The sequence below is a fragment of the Adiantum capillus-veneris genome, chromosome 3 (assembly GCF_014529385.1).
Source record: "Adiantum capillus-veneris isolate H3 chromosome 3, ASM1452938v2, whole genome shotgun sequence".
NCBI classification, from domain to species: domain Eukaryota; kingdom Viridiplantae; phylum Streptophyta; class Polypodiopsida; order Polypodiales; family Pteridaceae; genus Adiantum; species Adiantum capillus-veneris.
Genome location: NC_140933.1, coordinates 10159595 through 10185421, shown reverse-complemented (window position 1 = coordinate 10185421; position 25827 = coordinate 10159595).

The window sequence follows — 25827 nt, the reverse complement described above, 5'->3', positions numbered from 1 at the left end:
TGTACGTACAAATTCCATATTCTTCATATACACAAAGAATAAGGAGCTCCTCACCACTTCTTAAAGGCTAGCTCTCTGGGTCAACTATGCAACTACGTAGAAATCAACTTCGGCTCTTGTGCATGTGTGCTTCCTAAGAGCAATGCTTTGTGGTAGAACCCTTGGTCTAGTTAATTGATAGCAAGCAGCTGGGTCTTGACTCTTCAAGGTCAATTATCATTAAAAGACACTTTTTTACAACACAAATGTAGAAATGAACAACAAACTGATGCATTATTGCAGCGGTCCAGAGTCTTTGGGTCCTACATATATATTGTCATGTAATGATGAATATTGAACCCTAAACGCGGAGTAGGTAGAGACGCAAGAGGATTCACATGCACAAGGGTTGACACCACTTCACCTCGCCAACTTCATTTGCATTTTTTTTTCCATCAAATCCTTGGGAGTTAAATTAGAGAGAACAAAAAGGTGTACAGTGGATAGTGCTAAGACTAGGAGGCGATTTTACAAAGAGGGCATATGGGGATAGAGGATTTCACATCAGATGAGACGGAAGTAGATTGAGACACAGAGGCAACATTGAGGTGATTACAAAGGGTTATATCCATAAGTTAGGGTTGAGGTATATGGTAGACTATCTATGGCTTCCTGGACGTCTTCCATTAGGTTGATTGAGCTGATGATAAGCTGAGTGGTCTCTCTTGTCTTGGCTAAGTTCTCCACCATTATGTCAATTAGGGTGGATTTTTTGTGCTCTTTTGAGGTGAAAGTGCACTCATGTGCATGGAATGTGTGTGGTGCATGCATGGAAGGACGGGGAGAAGCAAGAGACTATGTGGGTGGAACTTCTCCTGAAGGTGAAGAAGCAAAGCTCCTTATTCTTTTTGGACATATGAAGAATAAGCAATGTGGGTAGATGATTGATTGCACGGCCATGACCACCGACCATGGGCAGAGGTGTAGCGCCTTTACCCCATCATACTCTCACTAAAAGGTGATGTGCCAATCAATGTGACATACTAGATAAACTACTAGTATCTATTAGAAAACAAGTGAGAGACTCTCTCAATCTATGCCCACTGGCTCCCTCAATGGTTTACATGCAGCCGTATGGGAGTCAGACTTGACCACTAAACCAGCAGAGAGTACATTGTGGATACGCACAAAACATGGCGAGATTTTTTGAGAAAAAAAATCAACAAAGTTTTCCATGAAAATTGAGGCAGAGCACAAAAATCTCGCTAAAACCGCATAAAGCATGAATAGACACTCACTGTCTCAGTAGTAGACAGGTCCAAATGTGGTGTACATTAACTACCAAAATCGTGCCAAAATAGCTCACTCCCAAACGAGCGGATCTATGGACCTATATCTGTCCAAAAACACGTGTAAACCTGTGAATCTACTGGCATAATCACACAAAACATGCTAAAATCACTCTCTAGAATGCCCCACATAGTCATACATGAGCATTGCCTGTGCCACATAGTCTGCACTACAAGGAATGTGCAACTTGTGAACCACCTGAAAATCGGCACACTACCTCTTCGATCAAAAAACACATCAACCAAAAACAAATACAAAGCACAACCAACCGCATGTGGTTGTAAACACCATGCAAAAGCCATGCTTGCTCGTGGGAAATCCGCTCCAAAATGGTCCATCAAAATTGCTATGTGTCTAAAGTGTGTCATTGAAGCTGAATTGCTGTCGAGGGGGGATTCACCAAGGAGACACTTTCGAGCCGAGCCACTTCGAATGTAGGCTAGAGGAGATCCGATGTTTCTCACACTTGATTTGTCTCCAAGGAATTTGAAATCCAGAAGTTAAGGTGCTGGGGATGTTTGTCGGAGCAAAAATGCTCCAGAATGGTCGAGGGAAGAAAGCCGATGGTGAGCCTACAGTAGAGGAGAACCAAATTTCTCTTGCTCGCTCTCACTATGTCGAAGCTTAGAAAAATCACCGATGCCATCTTCTACCGTCGGATAGAAGTGCTCGCCAATGCCATAGCCGTTGATGCTGAGCCTGAGTGCGGATTTTGAGCAGCCAATCTTTCAAGCCAATCTGCTCAGGATGTGCCAAGAAGTCGAACCTCTGATGCGAGTTGCTGATGCAAAAATTCGAGGCAAGAACCCATGTTGTTCCCTATCTCTTTTTGCTTCTCGACCAAGAGATCTCACAGCTCTTCTATTTCTCTCTGTAGCACCAAGAAAAGACCGGTGATGGCTTCTTGTGTTGGATCTTCTCTCTGTCTTGCTCAATGTTAGCAAGTTGCCACGACAGACATCTCTAGCATAGTCTGGCACTAGCATAATGTCAATAATCAGGGTAGTGACTCGGATGGGGCACGGAGACTCTTTGAGGTGTCAACAAGAAGTGAACCTAGCAAGCTAACAAATCAACCCAGCTAGCAAGCCCTCACTCTCTAATATGAAAAAACTACTATGTCCTATCTTGCCAGTCTAGGTCATCACACCAGTTTGTTGACCAAATGAATTTGGATTGCAACAAAAATTTAGGGAAACCAAGGTGGTAGCCTGAAGAAACCGTCTAATTGAAGGCATCGGGCACCATCTAGAATTTTTGGCTTCTGATGTAGCCTCCAAAGCTCCTTCGTAAAAATTGTTGCTTTAACTATTGTGTCATCCGCAACTTGCAATTTTTTGATAAAAATGGCTCATCTGTCACATTAGCTTTCTCATTGGAGGAAATGTCTATAATTTCACAGAGTGTAGCATCCCACTCCTTCTAAGCTTTTTGGCATGGCATCCTGCTACAAAAAATTCAGTTGTTTAGGGTCCAAAAATAAATTAAAAGTTATCGAAAAGTTGAAATAACGCAAAGTTGATCGTCAAATGAAAAATGAGCACAACTTGAGCAAAACAATTCCAAATTTGATCAAACTTCATCCGTGTGACAAGGACAACACTCAAACACTAGTTCAAATTGATTCACGTCAATTTTGGGTCAGAGTACATGGATTGCGATCCATGTTGGAACACATTTTGAGGAGCTATCTTCACCATTTCATTTAGTATGCTTATGAGATGTTATGGGTAAAACTTTTGGGATTTGGTTTGGGTTTTAAGCTAGATTTTGAAACTTTTTCATAGACTTAGAGAATTTTGGCATTTTCACATATGTTTTGGTGTTCAAATGACTTGAAACTTCAGGGTTAGGCTTTATTTGGCATGTGGATTTGATGGCTCGATAATGGTCTGGAAATTTGAAAAAGGTACATGGATCGTGATTCATGTTTGGTCACATATTGAGGTGAAACTTTGGGAACATGTTCCTATAGCCTATCCTAGCACACTGGTGGAATCTTTTCAAATTTGGATCTAATTTTTCTAAGTTTGCTCAAATTCTTAATTTATGGTCCAATTATTTTGACTTTTGCCATATTGTTTTTTTGGAGCCCAGTTTGACTAAATCCTATGGCTAGTGTGTGTCGATTTCCACTAATTTGTTGCTTTTGAGATTGGCTATGTCTTAAGTCTACCTGTCTATCAAATTTCACTTCAAGCGGAGCCCAACTGACCATCTTGGAGAGCTGAAAATTTTTGCACTTTTGGCAAGCATTTCTTGACTCCTTTTTGAACTTTGAAGCATACCAAAAGTTTACTTCACCCTTTAAAGCTTTGCCTCTTGAAAACCCTAAATTGCACTTTAGCACTCTGGAATTTTGCACCAATTTTTTACCACTTGATGATTTTTACATCTATATACACTGTGGACTCTAAATCTGCTAAATCTGCTTCTAGGGTACATGGATTGCGATCCATGTTTTGGACCCAATTTGCACCAAACTTCAGGGGAAGGTTCTAGACAAGTCCTCTAAGCTATGGACCATAATCTTTTGAAGTGTGGATGAGATTTTTATTGCATGGGTCAAAATGACCATATGTACATTGAAATCTCAAGATTTTGGGGTTTTAGGTCTAGAGAAGTGTATTCTGACTAAAATTTGCACGGTGACTCCCCCATTGTGCTGTCCGACTGCAAGTACAATTTTATCCCCACATGCCCTCTTTGTAATCTCCTCCCTAGTCTTAGCACTATCCATTGTACACCTTTTTGTTCTGTGCAACTACATAGTCATTGCCTCTTCAGTCTCAGCCAATCAAAACATGCACGCAATGTACTTTGACTTGGAGTCCTTGTCAAGTGATGAAGAGGATTAATGATAGTGTTTGGGAAAGTCCTTTTTTGTTGATGGCTGGGTTTCCTCCTTGTCAAGATGCAACCCAAAAACACTAGTAGAATTTTCTAGACTAGCAACATTTTTGAACTATTTTCTTGTAAACCTTACTGGTTTATCTTCTCTTTAGCATGGTTTGCAAGCGGCTACTCTTGATTTTTGATTGGCCCAAGGCTAAGCTGAGGCAAACCTTTCTCGAACACCGATTGATGTTGAAGAACACCTTGTTGTGAATATTGGAGAGAGAAGCTTTGCTTTGAGCCAGTTCACATGGCTTCAGGGTTGCGAACTTGTTGGAAACCGGCAACCCAAAACTGTATAGCTCACATGGGGACCTCTAAATTTGGAAGCTAAAACAAATAAAGCCTCTTTTCTCAATGTTTCAAGCATCCTGCCAAGGAAATCAAGCATTGTGTCACAGTTTGCGCTTGTCACTTTGTGCGGTTCTCAGCTCGCTACTCCTCTTCACTGTGGAATAGAAATGCAATTGATTGTTGTGAACTAGTTGCATATTTTTATTTGGAAACTGCTCACAAAAATGAAAAATATTTCCGACCAATTTGCAACTAGTTGCAAACTGGAGGCCCACATGAAGTGGCTCTTTGAGTGCCAACACAAGAGAAAACCAGTGCTTAGAACGTCTGCAAAAAGCTCAAGCAAAGCGAGTCAAGCACATGGGCAATAGGGGCAGGCCCGTGCGATAGCCTACGGTGTTGAGCGCCGATTGCTTGGCAATCCATGGACAAGGATAGCGAGGTCGACCAATGAACAATTCCACTAGACAAACCTCAAAAAATACTTTTGTTTATTTTGGGGTGGCCTCCCACCATGTGCGCACACACACAATTGCATTTGAGTTCTGTAGAGAAACCAAAAAAGGCTAATGATGCACTAATTTAAGTGACCAATTATTACTCGATTGAAATCCAACAGTCCAATAGAAAGCACATTGTATGTAAAGCGTGAGGGTGATGTACTTCTCATTGTGGTTCTTTATGTAGATGATTTGCTAATCACTGGAATAAATGAGAGACATATTGCCGAATTTAAGGCTGATTTGAATGCTACTTTCAAGATGAAAGATTTGGGGCTGTTGCATCATTACTTGGACATACAATTTAAGCAGTGTGACGGTGGTATTGCCTTGTGTTAGAAAAGTTATATAGAGACATTGCTATGTAAGTTTGGACTTGAGGATTGCAAACCTATTGCCACTCCCATGGAAACAGGTTTAAAATTGAGTCTTCATGATGTTGGCGGTCCTGCAGATGTCACTCTTTACCAAATAGATGTTGGATGTCTCATTTATGTATGCAACACGAGGCCGGATATTCAGTTTGCAGTCTCACAGGTCAACATATTTATGCATAGCCTAGGGTCTAAGCATTGGCAGGCTGTCAAGAGGATTTTCCACTAACTTAGTGGCACTTTACATCTTGGCTTGTTTTATCCCAAGGGGGGATCATTGCCGCCAGACTTACATGCTTTTTCGGACTCAGATTGGGCTGGTTGTTTTGACACGCGAGTGTCCACAAGTGGTTTTTGTTTCATGCTTGGCAGTGCATGTATATCATGGTTGAGCAAGAAGCAACCTACTGTGGCCACTTCGAGTTGTGAGGCTGAGTATGGAGCAGCCTCTATAGCTACGTTTGAGTGTGTATGGCTCAGACGCCTTATGGCTGATTTGGGTGTTGGATAGGACATTGCCAACACTATCTACACTAACAGCCAGAGCGCATTGGCAATTGCGAGGAACCTAGTTTTTCATGCTCGCACAAAGCTTATTGAGGTGCATTACCACTATGTCAGGGGGAGGTTCTCAGCAGGAGAGATCAGCTTGGCTCATGTACCAACACAGGAAAACCTTGCAGATATTTTCACAAAGGCATTGTCTCGTGAGAAGCTCGAAGCTTTACGCAAAGCTTTGGGCTTACTCCCCTTTGTAGACTGACCATGTCCTCAGGGCATGGCACTTCCCTTTACTCACGTACCAACACTCGTTCACCGCATCACTCCAGGGGGATTTGTTACCATATACATGTGGTAGTGATGTGTGTGAACACACTAGGACCGTCGGGGCATTTTTTCCCTCTTTAGGAGGTTTTTTTTCCCGTGCATTGTATATACGTCCATCACTCTAGGGCTATCTATCTTTCCATTTCACACTAAGTAATACACTCTCCATTATGTGCCTTGAGCTTTCTTCGTCTTCTCCAAGCTGTGTGCATTTCTCTGTAACCCTAATTCAAACAAAACTTGAAATGTGAATCTCGATTTATCACCGAAGGTCAAAAAGAGTGTAAGGTTTTCAAATGATTCTACATCCACTGCCACAAGTGTGAAATCATTTACGAGTCTAAGGGACACATCAAATAGAATGATATTACCATTGTATAGTACACATAATTCATATGCACACTATGTAGACCAAAAAGGGCAACTGTACAAAAAGGACCAATCAGTGTTTGAATGGCCCACATCCCAGCTCATAGAAGTGCGTCCAATGATAATTCAGAAAGGATGGTTCATTTCAGAGGATAGAATCTATTATAGCCCATCCTCTCTAGAGCTGAAGGATATTACCCGAGTGAACCCATAAATCTGTTCAGAGTCAAACTCTCATCCATTGAAAATCAAGCTTCGACGTGGTGACCAAACGAGCATATACTTTGACCAAAATAGTCATAGATATAGATGAGAGTGTAAGATCTATGATGACTTGGGTCTTGAAACCACAGAAGCTCATAGGAGACCCATGGGATAGACAATATCAGGGCAAAGATAATGCTATCTATAGCTTGACTTGGGGAATAATTTGTCATGTTTCATGGAGATACATAAGAAACTATGCATAAGGTTTACAGATACCAAACATCAATAGTGCTACCCAAAGTGTGCCTTCACAATCCCAAAAGGTGAGACTAAACCTGAGCCAACAAATAGTTTTGAACTCTCACAATGGAGCACGATATGGTGATTACCCTAGGAAGGGGGGAGTTGCAAATCCATCAAGCTTAGCTCTAGTACTAGGAAATGCTACACTAGTAAGAAGCCCAAGGGATTCTAGCCAGTAGATCCCTTCAAAGCAAAAACCATTGAAAGATCATATGATTGTTGGAAGTTTCCACTGACCCATATCTCATCAAAATCTGCAGAAAAATGCCTCTATGAAGATCATCAGGGATAGAAGTTTCAGTTGATCTCCACAAGTCAAAGCCAAAAGTCGACAAAAAATCCCCATCGTGTTCAAGAAATTGCATGTGACCAAGCTCACATATGCATATCGAGATGCAAATGGCAATCATTATCAGTAGGTTCATGACCTTGTACAAGCCCCTATGGATGCTAAACCTGAAGTTAAGGACTATTGGAAGATGATGCAAAGCCTCGAGCTGCCAGAATAAAAAAGTCAAAATCAATGAAAGCTAAAGTCCAGAAGGCTACACAAAGGTCACCACCAAAATATCCTCCGAAGAGACAGATTTTTCCAGAAAGTACAGTGGATCTTCTAAGATCAAAAGTGACTCAAATGCAGACGGACAATTCTCAAGAGTTGCAAGAAAAAGATGCAATATCACAGTCATACAAGTCAACATCAACTGAAGCAAATGGTCAAAGCAAAAACTATGTAGAAAAAGCTCAACCCAAGGACACTGCCACAACAAAATCAATCAGTATAGAAAGAAATCTTGAGAAGATCAAGTGCAACATCACCAATGAAAATGAAGAAAAGTTGTCAAGTGAAGTAAAGCTAGATTTTCAGTTAGACAAGAACCTCATGTCTTTCCGCACTTGGAAAAAACGTGACCAACCACAACTAGAAGATGCTCTTGAATTCATTGACATATCTGAAGACAAACGAGCATAATGTTGGAAAATCGTCTCCACCACCATTCAAACTGGTTCATAGATCATCACAAACCAATACCACGTGATAATAACAAAAGATGTACCAGATAACATCATATCGGGAATGGCATTGGCCCAAAAGGTCCTAGAGATACAGAGTTCAATGAAGATGTAGTCGTCAAAGGAAACAAAGAATAAAGACCAAGATTGGTCACCCACGGACGACAACACAAAGTCCTCAAGCACATTTAAAATGGAGAGTGATATCAAAGCAGATCTTATTGAAGATGATTCATCTCCATCAAACAGAACTTCAAAAGAGCTTAAGCAAATTAGGCAATAGCAAGTGCAGATCAAACGGAGCAAAGAGCAACCACGAAAGCTATCGAGCAGAGAATGGCACCAAAGCTAGAAGTTAAGAAGAACGGGTTTCCATACAACCAAGAAGCTATAGGAAGTCCACAAATCTAACATTGCCAGTTGAATCACTTGATGAAATTTAGATTGAAAAACAGAGTCTCAGGCCACCCTCCATAGAGACACATTTAGATCAAGATGAGACCGTGACAAAAGCACGACAAAAATCTTCAATAGAACCTAAAATGAGAATAGTTGTAGTTCTCAGTAGTACTAAAGGAGCAAGTGTCATATGTAATGCTCTATTTGGATAAAGAAGCAAAGTGCAATATGGTTGTAGATAGCATCCAAAGAATATTCGAGATCACTCTAGGAAAACGACACAGTAAAGCAATGCTAGGTAAGGTTGTGAGTCAAGAAGACATATATTCTTAGCATACAGAAGCATGAAGAGCAGGTAAAGTTTCGAGTAAAGTCTTCAAAATACATGCATGCAGATGTCATCCTTGGACATCAATGGTTAGACCAACACAAGGCCTACAAAGAAGATACAATGCTAATACTCCCTTCTCCAAGAGGTAGCCAACAACATTTACAGGTAGCGTTAATGCTAAATTCAGAGTTGCAAAAGTCATAAGAATCAAAGACAAATCTTGCAGACAAAGGTAAATCCAAAGTGGACCTTCACCGACTAGCAAAGAAGGTGTGACATCATATGCCTCTACATCAAAGAACCCTCATGAATCAGATTCTTTACGCAAGTCAGGCTTTCAAAACTTCAAGTCAATTGCTGACCCAACTAAAACCTCTAAGGAGACACCCAACAAATCAAAGATGTATCAGCCAAAGTACTCAAGAAAGCAAAGTAAAGTCAAGCAGTGTTTGTTTCGAGTAGTTTAGTCAAATTCAATGATCCGGTTTGGATTAAGGACGGGAAATCAACACAGAAAGACAAACACATGGGATGGATAGCATCACAATGGAGCTTAAAAGAATAAGAGCACTATAGAGGTAATAGACATATATGGGAACCAAAACTGCAGGTAAGGGAATATGAAGTAGCATCAAGACCCTCCTAAGAAAGAATGCCCACTAGGTATCAACCTCGACAATATCCTAGGATACCTAAGAAGCAGGTATACAACAGAATAACATCGAAAGATGCTAAAGTCTACCACAACTCTCAAGAGGATACAAAACAAAGATGGACCTCAAAGAATCTTTCTCTTGGACAAGGATTCTACACAGGTTATACAAAGATTTGGCTACCAGTCAACCACAAGCTAGCTGCAACTACACCAAACCTGTAGGAAGATCTCAAGAACTGTACAAGACCTGGAGCAAAGTAAAGTCAACAAAGGAGATACAAAGATCATCAAGAGATTTGGATTCCTAAGTCTTCCAATGAAGCGAGTCAGAAGCTAGATGTCGACAGCCAACAAAGACCTACAACAACCTCAAAGACTCCTTGCAACATGCCCAATTGGAGAATCACACGAACAATGGAGTCTTCACAATCAAAGAAGGACAATCCAACCAACAAAGCTTTTGATTCAAAAATGATAAAACAAGTATGGCAAAAGAAACCTTCAATGCCAACTTGGTCCTACACTAATCCTCTTTTTGAGGATTCAAGCTTACTTTTACTAGAAGAAATGTTTGTAGTAAGCACAAGAATGTAAAAATTCAAGTCACCAGGGTGCAAAAAACACTTTCTGGCATAGTCAGAGTCGGACTACTGAGCCATAAAATGAGCAAAGCATTAGTCCCAAAGCTTCAAGTAGCAATAAAATCTGTGCTAAGAGTCGTAGTTATTAGGCTTACACTCAAGCTGGAAGAGTTCAGCATATCTAAGTCATGTCTCTCATGTTGGATGAGATGAGCATAAGAGTCGAAGGCTATTAACTTACAATTGGTGGAGTATCGTAGGGTCCAACACTCACGCACAATGCACAGTAGGATGAAAGCACATATCTTCGACAATGAAAAATCTTCTTAAAGGGGTGCCAGCTTGTATAGCCACGACATATGCTTTTATAGCTACACCTTCTTTCTAAAGAGCCCCTCAAAAATCCTTCTTGCACAGCATATCGTTTACCATGCATTTCTATGTATGCACATAGGATGTCCCACCATTGGAGAATATGCATTAGACACGCTTTTTTGCTTCCACCTATGCACCTTGAGTACACTACAACAGGCAAACCAATGTTCCATCACGCTACCCTCTCATAATTGTTGCCTTTTTAATTCCATATCTATTAGGAAATATGTTATGGAATTGATATCTTATTATTTAGTGCAGCTGACAGGTGGAAAAGACTGGACCAAGCTAGGCTTATGCGAATGTAAATATATATATATATATTGTTCAATTTGTTATTCAAGTGCTCTTTTATGAGCTTTGGCCATTTATGATCGGCCGACTAGTTTGTACTCAATTTGACCATTCAAGAAATCTATAAATCAAATACGTGCAAGAGGGAAATGGTCACTCTTGCACGGGGGGAGATTGCACCCAGTGTCTGTGTTATTCTTCTCACCTCTCCTCTCTTCTCTCACATCGTGCTAGCATAGCACTCCGCTCTAGGAGGTGCGCCTCCACGTGCGTTGTCTTGCTCTTGCTCTCTCTTTGTTCGCTTATGGCATCGATTCTGTGCTACGAGATCTGTCAGTTATGTCGATTAGTCTATTTTATATTTTGCAATGTGCTATTTTGGGTGTTATGCAGGGTAGCCACGTCTTTCGTTTGTAGCAGTGATTAGAGATTTGGCAAACTTTATCAAACCTAAGTGTTGTCACTTTTGTTTTTTTAATTCTAAATTTTAAATGATTATATCCTCATTCTTTGTCAAAGAATGTTTATGATTTGGTTGGTCTATACCTATTCGTTTTGTGATTAATTCATATCGAAATATAGCACTTTGCACTGCATAATAGAGGAATTGGTTTTTTTTAGTAGATGCATACTAGGAAATAAAAACTCAAATCGGAGAGTATATCCCCCAAACAACCCCCCTTATTGCTTTGGTTGACTCCCCTTTGTAGCTCATGCTTGAAGCTCATTGGGCCCTTCCAGGCCTAGCCAATCACATGCAACGGGCATATCAAGAAACAAGGGTAGCCTTGGGACAAGTGTCCCCCTTTCCCCTTTGAGAGAGAGGACTTGATAAATGCAAAATGTCATAATAATCAATATCTAATTCTCCTAAATGATTTTCTCATGTTAAACTGATCATTTAGTATGGGGAAATGCCAGGGGAGCAAAAGCTAGAATAATAGGGATCCAAAGGAGGGAAAATAGGGATCCAAAGGGGGGGCCATGTGCAAAAGAGCAATGTGCAACAATGGGCTTAAAAGACCCTAAGGTTCAGCCCATTAAGACTTACAAAATGCTAAGGTTCCAAAATTCAAAGGTCGTGTCCAAAGGCCAAACACTAGGGAAATTGGATGCTTAGTGTGTGTCACAAAAAGTCTTTGCCAATCCCTACATAGGAGGGGGCGAGCCTTGTAAGTAGGGGATGAGAGAGAAACTCACACACACACACACAAGCTCCCTTTACACAAAGGGAATGAGGGACACATGTCAGCTCCCTAGCGAAGATGCCCACAAGGTGGATGGCCTTGGAGGTGGACCAATGAGAATTAGGCTAGAGTAAATATAGTTTAATTAATTTAAAAACACTTAAAAAAAGAACCAATAAGAATTAAGCTCTCTAGAAGACTATTGGACAGTCTCCCAAGGGGACCAATGAGCATTCAACAGCCCAATGGCTTGCCTGATTTCTATTGGCCAGGAGGAAAAGGGGTCCAATGAGAGTTTAGTTGAATTAAATAATTAAGCTCTCTAGAAGACTATTGGACAATCTCCCAAGGGGACCAATGAGCATTCAGCAGCCCAATGGCTTGCCTGATTTCTATTGGCCAGGAGGAAAAGGGGTCCAATGAGAGTTTAGTTGAATTAAATAATTACCTAAATCTCTCACAAAAGGGGAAAGGGGGACACATGTCAGAAGGCTATCACTTATGCTGCTTAATTACCATTGGCTAAGCCTGGGGAGGTCCAATAGGATGCTAGAAAGAGCAAAAAGCAAGAGGGGTCGACCAAGAGAGAGAGGGGGCTCATTTTTGCAAGGCATTGTCACACACACACACACACACTCACACAATCTCATGTGTGAAATAAAGAAGACTCTCTCTCTCCTTCTCAAGATTTAATGGAAAGCTTACCACCTACTCCAAGCTTGTGAGAAGGGAGGCCTACACCAACAACTCTTGGCTTTGTGATGCAAATCCAACCAAGAGCCAAGCTTCAATGCATGATCATCTCCTCTACCATGCTAATTACTAAGCTAAGCTATGCTAATATGAGTGATTATGTGAGGAGATGTACATCTTTCTCGTAAGAATACTCCTTCCTCTCAATCTACTCTCATACCCTGCTAGCTCTCACCATCTTTGAAGGTGTGTGAGGTCTTGGGTCTGAGACCGTGAGGGAATTGATGTTGTGTTTGATAAGTGTTTTGCATAGTGCATGAAGTTTCCATCTTCATTGCACTAGCTAGTATTGAAGGAACACAAGAAATTGTATTGTAAAATGTGTCTCTTGACGGGAGAAACCATAATACAAAGCCTTTTGGAGGGGGAACCGGCTCCATGCAAATCCAGTCCTCAAATGTTTTCAATTGCTTAATTTATCGCTCTTTGGAAGTATTGTTCATGCTATCTAACTAGGTGTTATGATTTTTGTTGATTTCTCCATCCAAGCACTCTTGGTAATCTCATTAGGAATCTATTCTAATGAAATGCTCAGTATGTCTTTCTGCTACACACAAGTTACTAGGCCATTAAATGTTACATTGGTATCAGAGGACAAGGTTTCTCTTTTCTTGCTCAAGAAGGCACGTCATCAAGCTAGGTATAAATGGTTGGTACTATTGATTGCATATGAGTAAGTAGAATAGGGATTTTTCAGCCTTGCAATGCGCCTGCCTTTGTGTAGTTAACGGGGCATCACCATCGAGAGCTATGGTCTTAATAGTGGAGTCCTACGGGGCTGGCCTATGGCTTAACCACTATTGAGCTATTAGAAGCTTATAGGAGCCGGTGCTGTTTTGGTGTTGAATGACCCTCTCTTCTATTCCTTGCAATTAATGGTGTTCGAGCCACGGGTACAGTAGCTTGAGTGCTTTTTCTAAAGGGGTAAAGAGGAGTAGCAACTAGGGCTTGAAGTGCCAAAGTACACCTAAAAAGTTTACCCCTAAAAGTTGTTAGAATGGCTGACAATAGTAAAGAGAGTGAAATTAATGTTAATAACTTTGATTTTGCTAATGAGCAAGCTACTAATGATGCCTCGATGCTTCTTAACTATCTTGTTTCTAGGCTTCAACAAGCCATGGGCAATCCATCCCTCCAAAGTGAAGTGCACAGCAGCTTCGTGCTCATGGGATTCTCCAAGCTCCCCACCATGACGAGAGAACACCTAGGAAGCCTCCTTGCGAGACTTCCAAAAGAGGTCTCTCTCTGATTCGGGAAGGAGAAGAGGATCCCTATGAAGGGCTCAGAAATTTGCTCCTTGATGACGCATCTCCTTCTCAAAGGAGAATTCAAGAACCTCCACTGAAGGAACAAGAAAGAAGCGAGTCTCCCGCCACCTCGGCGGAAATGGCTCCACGAAGATGGCGGGCTAAACGCTCTCCATCACCTCCAAAACGGAGAAGACCATCGCATACTTCTCCACACCATACTTCAAAGAGGGATGACAAAAAGCAAGAGAAGAAAAATGCGAGAAAGAGGACACCCTCTTCTCCATCTTCTTCATCCTCTTCCTCTTATGAAAGTGACGGTGAAGACAAAGAAGATCAAGGAAAGAAAAAGGCGAGAAAGAGGTCACCCTCTTCTCCATCTTCCTCAAATTCTTCATCTTCTGAAGAAAGTGATGGTGCAACCATTGAACCATAAAAAAGAAGAGGCCATAGGAAATCCTATGTCACGTGGAAGAGGTCATCCAAGCTCAAGAAGTTCAAAGAGGGAGGGAAGAGCATCACTTTCCTTTCCTACGATGGCACTTTTGGTGCTACGGACAAAGTCTTGGCCTTTATCCAACAATTCAATGCGGCGTTCGGAGATGAGGGCTTCATGGGGTCCTCTAAGCTACGCAATGTAGCTATGGACTTTCAAAAGTCCACCAGAAAATGGTGGTCTAGCCTACGGGCCAATGGTGAAGCTCCACGAACATGGAAAGCTTTAAGAGCTTCCATTATGAAGCAGTTTTTGGCCACCGATGCCAAAGACAAAGTACTCACCAAATGGCGAAGCTTGAAGCTCTCTCCCTATGAATCCATTCACAAATATGTAGACAAGTTTTGGGACCTACAACTCAAAGCCACTGTGTTCAAAAAGTTGGATTTTGGAGAGCAAAAGCAGCAATTTTGTGCGGGCTTAACTGAAGAAATGACGGAGTATGTCAACTCCCAAAGGCCACGCACCATATCGGTGGTAATATATCATACTATGGTGGCCTCTCGAATCAATTTCCAAATAGGGGCTAAGAGGAATTCTAAGCCCCCTAAAAACATGGGTTCCAATGAGCCTAAGGGGAAGGACAATGTCCAAAAGTCTCCTAAGGGCAATTCCAACAAAGCTAAGGAGAAGGGAGTTTACAAAGGCAAAAATAAACTCTCTCCCGAAGAGCTTGAGCATTATCGCAAGGATAATCGGTGTTTCAAGTGCGGCGAACAAGGGCATGCGTACCGCACTTGTCCCCAAAAGAACAACCGCCATGATCCTCCTAGAGTTACCTTGGTCGAAATCCAAGAGGAGGAAACTCACCACAAAGGATCTCCTCTATGCCATGCTTGGGGAAAGGTAAGAGAACATGATGCTTTTATTCTCTTTGACCCTGGTTCTACTCACAATTTTATATCTATAGAGTTGGCCACCAAGGTAGGCATACAAGCCTACGAGATGGGAGATGTCCTCTCCGCAGACGGTGCTTTCAAGGGACAAGAAGCTTCGGTCACTCCCTTAATTGGGAAATTGAGGCTCCATGTCCAAAGCTATGTGGACAAAGAGGACTTCTTTATCTCTCCTCTCAAGCATGAGGATGTAATCCTAGGGGCACCATGGTTTGATCGCATGGCTGCCAATGTTAAATTCCCTGAAAGGAGAATCTCCTTTAAGTTCAAGGAAAAAGATATGTATATAGATGCTAAGGAAATGGGTAGCACTATACCCATTGTACATACACAAGCTTTCAACAAGTCAATAAAGAGCTCTATTTCCGTGTACATGATTTTTGTTAAAGATTCTCAAAATGAGCCTAATGTTTTAGCAAAAGAAAATATACACAATCAAAAGGAATTAGAGTTATCCAAATTTTCTCAAGGGGTTTCAAGATGTCTTTATTGACGACATCCCTTGTGAGTTACCTCCTAAACGAGGCAATGATGACCATCCAATTGAACTTCTTCCAGGAAGTTCACCGCCTAACAAACCTCCTTATAGGGTTTCTCAAGCTCAACAAGAGGAGATTATGCGGCAAGTGCATGAGTTAGTTGAGAAGGGCATGGTTAGGCCTAGCTCATCTCCATTTTGTTCTCCTGTGCTACTAGTGCAAAAGAAAGACGGCACATATTGTATGTGTGTCGACTATAGAGCACTAAATAGGATCACTATCAAGAATAGGTTTCCCGTTCCACGGGTAGAAGAACTATTTGATAAGCTACAAGGGTCCACCTACTTCAATATGATTGACCTAAAACATGGCTATCATCAAATAAGGATAGTTGATCAAGACATTGTAAAGACTGCATTTCGCACTGTTTGGTCTTTACGAATACATTGTCATGCCTTTTGGCTTGACCAATGCACCAACCACATTCAACCGCTTGATGGAGAAGCTATTCAGGCCTCACCAAACCTTTACTGGAGAGTTCTTTGATGATATCATCATCTACTCTAATTCATTAGACGAAACACAAGCAACACCTCCAGGTAATATTTCAAGTTTCTAAGAGAGAGTAAACTTTATGTTAATCGAAAGAAAAGTGAATTTTTCTTACGAGAGATTCAATATTTAGGTCACATTATTTCTCAAGATGGCATCCAAATGGATCCATCAAAGTTAGAGGTAATAAAAGGATGGCCTAAACCAAGGAATCTTCATGAATTAAGAAGCTTTATAGGTATGTGTGCATACTATAGACGCTTCATAGAAAAGTTCTCACTAATAGCAGGACCATTACATGATCTAACAAAGAAAAGCGTTAGGTACACATGGTCTGCCAAGGAGAACAATGCTTTCGAAAAGCTTATCTCTCAACGTGTGCTTACATTACCGGATCTCTCAAATCCATTTGAGGTCCAATGTGATGCTTGTGGTGATTGCCTTGGAGCTATTTTGCTTCAAGAAGGGCACGCCATAGGCTATGAAAGTCGAAGGCTCGACCCTGTTGAGCAAGCTCTAGGCATATAGGAACTCCTCGCAGTTCTACATGCCTTAGACTCATGGAACTATTTATTGGGGACTCCTTTAATTCTGCAAATGGATCACCAAAGTCTTAAGTACTTCATGATGCAGACCAAGCTTTCCGACAAACAAATGAGGTGGGAAAATTTCCTTTCTCAATTTCATCATCATATTGCTCACATTGCTGGCAAGCATAATCAAGTAGCCGATGCACTCTCAAGACGGCCAAAAGTGAATGCGGTTTCCATAGCAACTCACAATGATCTATCTTCTATGATAGATGAGTATGCTATTGATCCCGATTTTAGAGATGTGATTTCAGCCCTTGCAGTAGGGAAGAAAGAGGAACCATTTACTTGACAAGATGGTTATCTTTTCTATGGCAATAGACTATGCATTACAAGCTCACTACGTGAGAAAGTAATGTATGAATCTCATGCTCCTCCTTATGCAGGGCATAGAGGGATTCAGTCTACCCTAAAGGGGATTGAAACACATTTCTATTGGCCTACCATGAAAGCAAACATACAAGAGTATGTTTCTAAATGTGTGGTATGCCAAAAGATGAAGTTGGATAAAGAGAAGCAACCTGGATTGCTTCAACCTTTTCCAATCCCTAATTCACCATAGGAGAGCATATCCATGGATTTTATCTTTGGATTGCCTAAGTCTATCCCTGGGAATACAGGAATATGGACGATAGTAGGCAGGTTCAGTAAACAAGCTCATTTTATACCTGTCAAAAAGACTATCAAAGCCCATCAAATGGCAACCCTATTCATTTCACAAATCTTCAAGTACCATGGCTTTCCAATGTACATAGTGTCGGATAGAGATCCTAGAATGACCAGTAATTTCTGGAAGGGTCTCTTTGAGAATTTAGGAACAAGGCTAAACTTCTCTTCAGCCTATCACCCGCAAACGGATGGCCAAAGTGAAATAGCTAACCTAACAATTCTCGATCTACTAAAAGCCTATGTAACGGAAGTAGATCAAAGATCCCAATGGGAGAAGTACTTACCCTTAGTGGAGTATGCCTACAATAACACTGTACATACTTCCACGGGAAAAGCACCTTTTGAGGTAATTGAGGGAAGATAAAAAAGTCCCTTGCTACTTAAGGTACATGGGAAGATCTTTACTGCAGATGAGTATAGCCGAAACCTACAAGAATCTTTCCAAAAGATTAAGGATGCTATCTCTATCTCACAACAAAGGCAAAAGGCTACTGCTGACAAGCACAGAAGAGCCCAAGCCTTTAAAGAAAATGATTGGGTCTTACTCAAATTTCCCAAGGCTCGATTAAGGCACACGACGGGCAAGACTCCTACGGGACACCAAAAGTACTATGCTAAGTTAGCAAAAAGCTACTATGGTCCTTTCCAGATTCTTAGGCCAATCAATGAGATGGCCTATCAACTCAAGTTGCCCAACCAATTGGCTCATACACAATGCTTTTGTTTAGGAGACTAAGAGGCGATGATTGGTCTTCAAATGCAGTGAAATTGAGAGATCAAAACAAAGTATTGTCTTGCCAACTCTACAACCCAGATGCCTTATATGAGATGATAGGCCGTTCATCCTTATTATTCAAGATACAATTCTTGGGCATTAGACTCCACATTCAAAACAAATAGTTTTGGGATTCCACTTTATACAGCCGTGTTGCAAAATCAAAATGGGATTAGTTTTCCTTTGTGGTTTGTGTTATGCACACATGATGTATGAAGAATTCAAGAAATCATTTCTTTGCAAGTGTCAATGAGGATGGATAATGTGTAATGGAAATGGCCTATGAACTTTGAGAATAGCGGAATTAAGAGAACTAGAGAGAACATTTTTGTGAGACTATTTTGAGCGAACTAAACTTAATTGACGGTACAAACATAAGCATAGTACTTAGTTAACTTGGCATGAACAATACTTTTACAAGAGAGAGAGTTTAGAGAATATGAAAACAGTCGAGGACCGGATTTATGTGGAGCCGTCCCTCCTCCAATAAGCATTTGTATTATAGATTCTCCCATCAAGAGAGACTTGGTGCAATACAATCTTTGTGTTCCTAGGTGATGCAATGAAGATGGAAAGCTTCATGCATCACGAGCATAACATAAAATTTGCAAAAAGCATTAACTATCCCAAGCCTCAATCCCAAGGCCTCAAACACCTTCGAAGGTGGAGAGAGCTAGCGGGGAATGAGGGTAGGGAAGAGGAAGAAGAAACATTCCATAGGAGAAAGAAGTAGTTCCTCACTTATTATCACTCTTTTTGCTAGCATACATAATAGTATAGTAATGAAGATGGAGAAGATAACAAGCTTAAGCATTGATGCATGGATCTTGGTTGTGGATTTGCATTCCATAGCCAAGAGTGTTGGTGCAGGCTCTCAACTTCTCCACTAGCTTGGAGAAGGAGATGGAGCACTTGCACTTTGCACTTTACACAATGAGAGAGTGTGGGAGAGTATACCCCCCAAGAAACCCCCTTATTGCTTTGGTCGACCCCCCTTTGTAGCTCATGCTTGAAGCTCATTGGGCTCTTCCAAGCCTAGCCAATCACATGCAACGGGCATATCAAGAAACAAGGGTGGCCTTGGGACAAGTGTCCCCCTTTCCCCTTTGAGAGAGAGGACTTGATAAATGCAAAATGTCATAATAACAAATATCTAATTTTCCTAAATGATTTTCTCATGTTAAACTGAGGGCTCATATAAAAGCCACTAAACCTAATTTTTACTCTTTCTCTCATTGTGCAATAGAAGCCGCTCTTGCTCCATCTCCACCTTCTCCTTCACCATCTCCTTGTGTGTGTGTGTGTGTGTGTACGTGAGAGAGAGAGAGAGTGTGAGAGTGTGTGTGTGATTGAGCGTTGCGGCGGCACAACGGCGGCGAGGCGGTTGAGCGCGGCGTAGCGGCGTCTCCCTCTTCTTCGCGGCGCGGGAATCCTTCATTCGCAACTACGCAGGAAGGTGAGTGACACACCATTCTTCCTTGTGAGCTTGTCTGTTGTATGACTGTGTGCTAGGATTTCCCTAGTGTTTGGCCTTTGGACATAACCTTTGAATTTTGGAACCTTAGCATTTTGGAAGTCTTAATGGGCTGAACCTTAGGGTCTTTTAAGCCCATTGTTGCACATTGCTCTTTTTCAGATGGCGCCCCCTTTGGATCCCTATTTTCCCTCGTTTGGATCCCTACTGTTGCCCGGTCTACTAGCTTAACCAATATTCTAGCTTTTTCTCCTCTGGCACTTCCCCATATTAAATGATGGGAAATTGGATGCTTAGTGTGTGTCACAAAAAGTCTTTGTCAATCCCTACATAGGAGGGGGCGAGCCTTGCATGTAGGGGATGAGAGAGAAAGCCACACACACACACACACACACACACACAAGCTCCCTTTACACAAAGGGAATGAGGGACACATGTTAGCTCCCTAGGCCAGATGCCCACAAGGTGTACCCAATTCCTATTGGATGGCCTTGGAGGTGGACCAATGAGAATTAGGCTAGAGTAAATCTAGTTTAATTAATTTAAAAACACTTAATAAAAGAACCAATGAGAATTAAGTCCTCTAGAAGACTATTGGACAGTCTCCCAAGGGGTCCAACGAGCATTCAACAGCCCAATGGCTTGCTTGATTCCTATTGGCCAGGAGGCAAAGGGGTCCAATGAGACTTTAGTTGAATTATTAAATTACCTAAAGCTCTCACAAAAGGGGAAAGGGGGACACATGTCAGAAGGCTATCACTTATGCTGCTTAATTACCATTGTCTAGGCTTGGGGAGGTCCAATGAGAGTAGAGCATGAGCAAATAGCAAGAGGGGTCGACCAAGAGAGAGAGGGGGCTGATTTTTGCAAGGCATTATCACATACACACACTCACACAATCTCACGTGTGAAATAAAGAAGACTCTCTCTCTCCTTCTCAAGATTTAATGGAAAGCTTACCACCTACTCCAAGCTTATGAGAAGGGAGGCCTACACCAACAACTCTTGGCTTTGTGATGCAAATCCAACCAAGAGCCAAGCTTCAATGCATGATCATCTCCTCTACCATGCTAATTACTAAGCTAAGCTATGCTAATATGAGTGATTATGTGAGGAGATGTACATCTTTCTCGTAAGAATACTCCTTCTTCCTCTCAATCTACTCTCATACCCTGCTAGCTCTCACCATCTTTGAAGGTGTGTGAGGTCTTGGGTCTGAGACCGTGAGGGAATTGATGTTGTGTTTGATAAGTGTTTTGCATAGTGCATGAAGTTTCCATCTTCATTGCACTAGCTAGTATTGAAGGAACACAAGAAATTGTATTGTAAAATGTCTCTCTTGACGGGAGAAACCATAATACAAAGCCTTTTGGAGGGGGAACCGGCTCCATGCAAATCCAGTCCTCAAATGTTGTCAATTGCTTAATTTCTCACTCTTTGGAAGTATTGTTCATGCTATCTAACTAGGTGTTATGCTTTTTGTTGCTTTCTCCACCCATGCACTCTTGTTAATCTCATTAGAAATCTATTCTAATGAAATGCTCACTATGTTCATGCTATTTTCTGCTTTTCTGCTACACACAAGTTACTAGGCCATTAAATGTTACACAAAAACAATCAATTAGATTAACTAACTTATCATTGGACCCTTTGGGAGGCCAACTGATAGGCTTTAGGCACACCATGAGGGCAACATGGGTAGGGCCTTGACATGTGTCCTTGCTGCCTCTTGAGGCTTGGGCTTTCCTTGTGTGTGTGTGTGTGTGTGCGCACGCGCGTGTGTGTGTGTTCTCTCTCATCCCCCTAGCTTTAGGGCTCGCCCCTCTTGAGTAGGGATTGGATTTGACTTTTTGAACACCTTACCCTCAAGCACCTTAGTCAGCAAGCATGACAAAGCACCGCAAGCTTGGGTAGTGTTCCCACAAGCACCTCAAGCTCCATAGTCGGCAAGCATGACAAGCACCTCAAGCATCTTAGTAAGCAAGAATGAGAAGCACCTCAAGCACCTTAGTCATCAATCATGACAAGCACCTTAGTCAGCAAGCACGACAAGCACCTCAAGCTTGGGCCCAGGTACCTGTCCTACCTCAAGCTCAACCCTAGCTTACCTAAGGTCAAAGGACTTTTAACACTAACCTTTGGAGGTCTTTAATAAAGCTAACCCTAAATCATTTTAAGCTCCATTGGCTAGCCTTGATCTTTGACAAACCATTCCTCATTTGGACCCCTTTAGCATTGGCCCCGTATTGAGATAGATCTGTAAGCACATGTCTATATTGTAACCCTTGTTCTCATTTATTCTCCCACATTAAATGATCAATTTAATATGAGAAAATCATTTGGACTGGTTAGATATAAGATTTTATGACATTACTACTCTCTCTTGAAATCATGGTCATCCTTGACTATGAGGTAGAAGAGATAAAGCCTTATTCATTGGTCAATCTTGCTTATTAGCGGGTAGAGGATCCCTTTTTACCCTACGACATCTTTCCAAGATGGACGACTTATCCATTTGGTGCTTGGGAGACATAGTTGTTGCAAGCATGTCTACTCTTTAGTCCATTTCATTCTCCCAAGTAGAGTGACAAATTCTACTTGGTGTTTGAGAGACACCGTCATCACAAACATGATTCTAAGCATGCATACTATTTAAATTTGTGCACAATAAAAAGAGAACTAATCTTATAAGACAAAAACATTGGTTATTCGAAAGAAATTTGTACATTTTCTTCCTCTAATGTAGCATTGCAAGCATTGCGAAGGTTCATACTGCTTAAGCTGTATTCCTTGCATCCATCTAGCATCTTCAAAAGGATAACTTTTGAACTTAATAAGATACCGTCGGATAATCTTACCATGTCGTAGTACCTTGTCTTCATGCCTAAGGATAGCTTCGGGTTGTAGCACCTGTTCTTGGTCTTCGATTTTGGGAGGGTCTTCAATAATTGGTTCACTTGGTGGCTCTCCTTTATAGGGCTTAAGTAGGCTCACATGAAAAGCATTGTGTATGAGCCAATGGTTGGGCAACGTGAGTTGATAAGCCATCTCATTGATTGGCTTCAAGGTTTGAAAAGGACCATAGTATCCTTTTGCTAATTTCGCATAATACTTTTGATGGCCCGTAGGATTTTTGCACGTCGTTTACCTCAATTGAGCCTTGGGAAACTTAAGTAAAACCCAATCATTTTCTTTACACATTAAGGCCCTTCTATGCTTGTCAACAAAAACTTTTTGCCTTTGTTGAGAGATGGATATAACCTCCTTAATTTTTTGGAAAGATTCTTGTAGGTCATGGCTATAGTCATCGGCAGCGAAGATCTTCCCATGTACCTTGAGTAGCAAGGGACTTTTAGGTCTTCCCTCAATGATTTTGAAAGGTGCTTTTCCCGTAGAAGTATGGAAAGTACTATTGTACATATACTCTACAAGAGGTAAGTACTTTTCCCATTGTGAGCATTGATCTACTTCGATAACATAAGTTTTTAGTAGATTGATTATCGTAATATTGGTGATTTCACTTTTGCCATCCGTTTGTGGGTGATAGGCTGAAGAGAAATTCAATCTTGTACCTAGATTTTCAAAGAGATTTTTCCAAAAATTACTAGTCATTCTAGGATCTCTATCTGACATGATGAATGTTGGCAATCCATGGTGTTTGAAAATCTGTGATATGAAGAGAGTTGCCATTTGGTGTGCCTTAATAGTCTTTTTGACAGGAATAAAGTGTGCTTGCTTGCTAAACCTGTCGACTATTGTCCATATTCCCGTATTCCCATGGATAGACTTGGGTAATCCAAAGATAAAATCCATGGATACACTCTCCCACGGTGAATTTGGGATAGACAATGGCTGGAGTAATCCATGTTGCTTCCCTCTATCATACTTAGTCTTTTAGCATGCTACACATTTTGAAATATACTCTTGTATGTCCACTTTCATGGTAGGCCAATGGAAGTAAAGAGTAGGTTGAATGCCTCTATGCCCCGTATAGGGAGGAACATGGGATTCATACATGACTTTCTTATGAAGGGAGTGGGTAACACATAGCCTATTGCCATGGAGAAGATAACCATCCTGCAAGGTGAATGGTTCTTCTTTCTTCCCCAAAGCAAGGGTTGACATTATGTATTTAAAGTCAGGGTCAGTAGCATACTCATCTATCATAGAAGATAGATCATTGTGAGTTGCTATAGACATAAGATTAACTTCTAGTCGTTGTGAAAGTGCATCGGCCACTTGATTGTGCTTACCAGCAATGTGAGCAATATGAAAATAAAATTGTTGGAAGAAAGAGGGAGACCGATTGCTTAAAACAATTCAATACTTGCTCACAAACACCACCATCAACCTGCCAACCTCTTTCCCCAATTCCAAGCGTGCGCGCGTGCGCACACACACACACACACACACACACACACTAAAAGCATAGAATTGATAGAGACAAGTTGTAAGAGGGAGTAAGAACATGAAAGAGAAGATGTAGAATTAATTAAGAAGTACACAACAAACACATAATAGCTTAAGAGATGGGATATGGAAAATTGAGAGCATCTACACAAGAAACGCCTAAAATCATAGCCCCAAACTCCATGGGACCTCTCTTGTGGAGTTGGTATTTGATATTTTGATTTATTATTGGTGCCAAAATTGGAGGCCCCTCTTTTACACTTTAGTTCCACTTTAGTTATGAGTGGTACACACTACTTATTGCATGACCCTCTTAGGGTGGGTTCTCACTGTCCTATTTACAAAGGAGCCATAGTGGCTTATTTTTAAAATACTGTGTTAGGATATAATGACTGAGAGAATTATTATTTGCCGGTACCTTCTCGTCAACTCCTCGAGTTCCAATCTACAAACCATCATGCACTCACTGTTAGTAAAATTCAAATAGACAACACATAATTAAACATTAAGCCATTTATCTCAATTGCAATTTACCACATGCAATAGAAGGGTACCCAATCTCGTAACATCTCTCCCACCAGGGATAGCAACTGTTCTCAGTTGCTCACTAAAGAATCAGCTGGACCTTGAGTGATGCAAAGTGTGGAGATGGTCTGGGAAGTTGCAATTTTTTTTCAGGCATCCATTTGGCATCCTCTCGAGGGTGGCCTTTGAAGGTCAAAAGATAGTGGTTATAAACCATGCCAGTGCGTGTGGTGATGGTCTCATGATCAACTATTTGTACATGGATGAGTTGTTCTTCTTGGTCCACAAGTGAAGGTGGATCCTCATAAATGTGATGTGTAGGTAGGGGTCTTCTGAAAGGTCTTAAAGACTAATGTGAAAAGCATTGTGAATGTGCCAACGTGAAGGTAGGTCTAAATGAAAGGAAACATCATTAATCACAGTTGAAATTTTCAAAGGACCGTAAAAACGAGGAGCAAGTTTAACAAAAACATTAGTATCAACACTTTTGATCCTTCGTTTTTCAATGCGAACCATAACATAATCACCTTCTTTGAATTGGTGTGCCTTGTGATACTTGTAGCATGCTTAGTGTAAAGTTCTTGTGAGTGTTTAATGGAAAACTACACACTTTCATAAATATCATGAAAATTAGTAGTAAAATCATCAGCTGCAGACAACTGGAAAGACGTGAAGCAGGAGTAGGTAGAGAATGACCATACACAATTTCAAATGGGGATTTACTTGTGGCAGTGTGAGTGGTGTTGTTATATGAAAACTGTAGAATATGCAGGTAATCATCCCATTTCTTGGGTTGAGAAGAAACATAAGCTTTTAACAAGTCAATGATGGTATGATTAGTGACTTTGGTTTGACCATTAGACTCATGATGGAATGCAAAAGTAAAATCAAGTGTTGTTCCAAGATTTTCAAAAACAGTAGTCCAAAAAGAACTACAAAATTTGGAATCTCGATCAGATATTATAACTTTAGGCAAACCATGATGTGGAAAGACAACTTTAAGAAATAGAAGTGCAGCTTGATGTG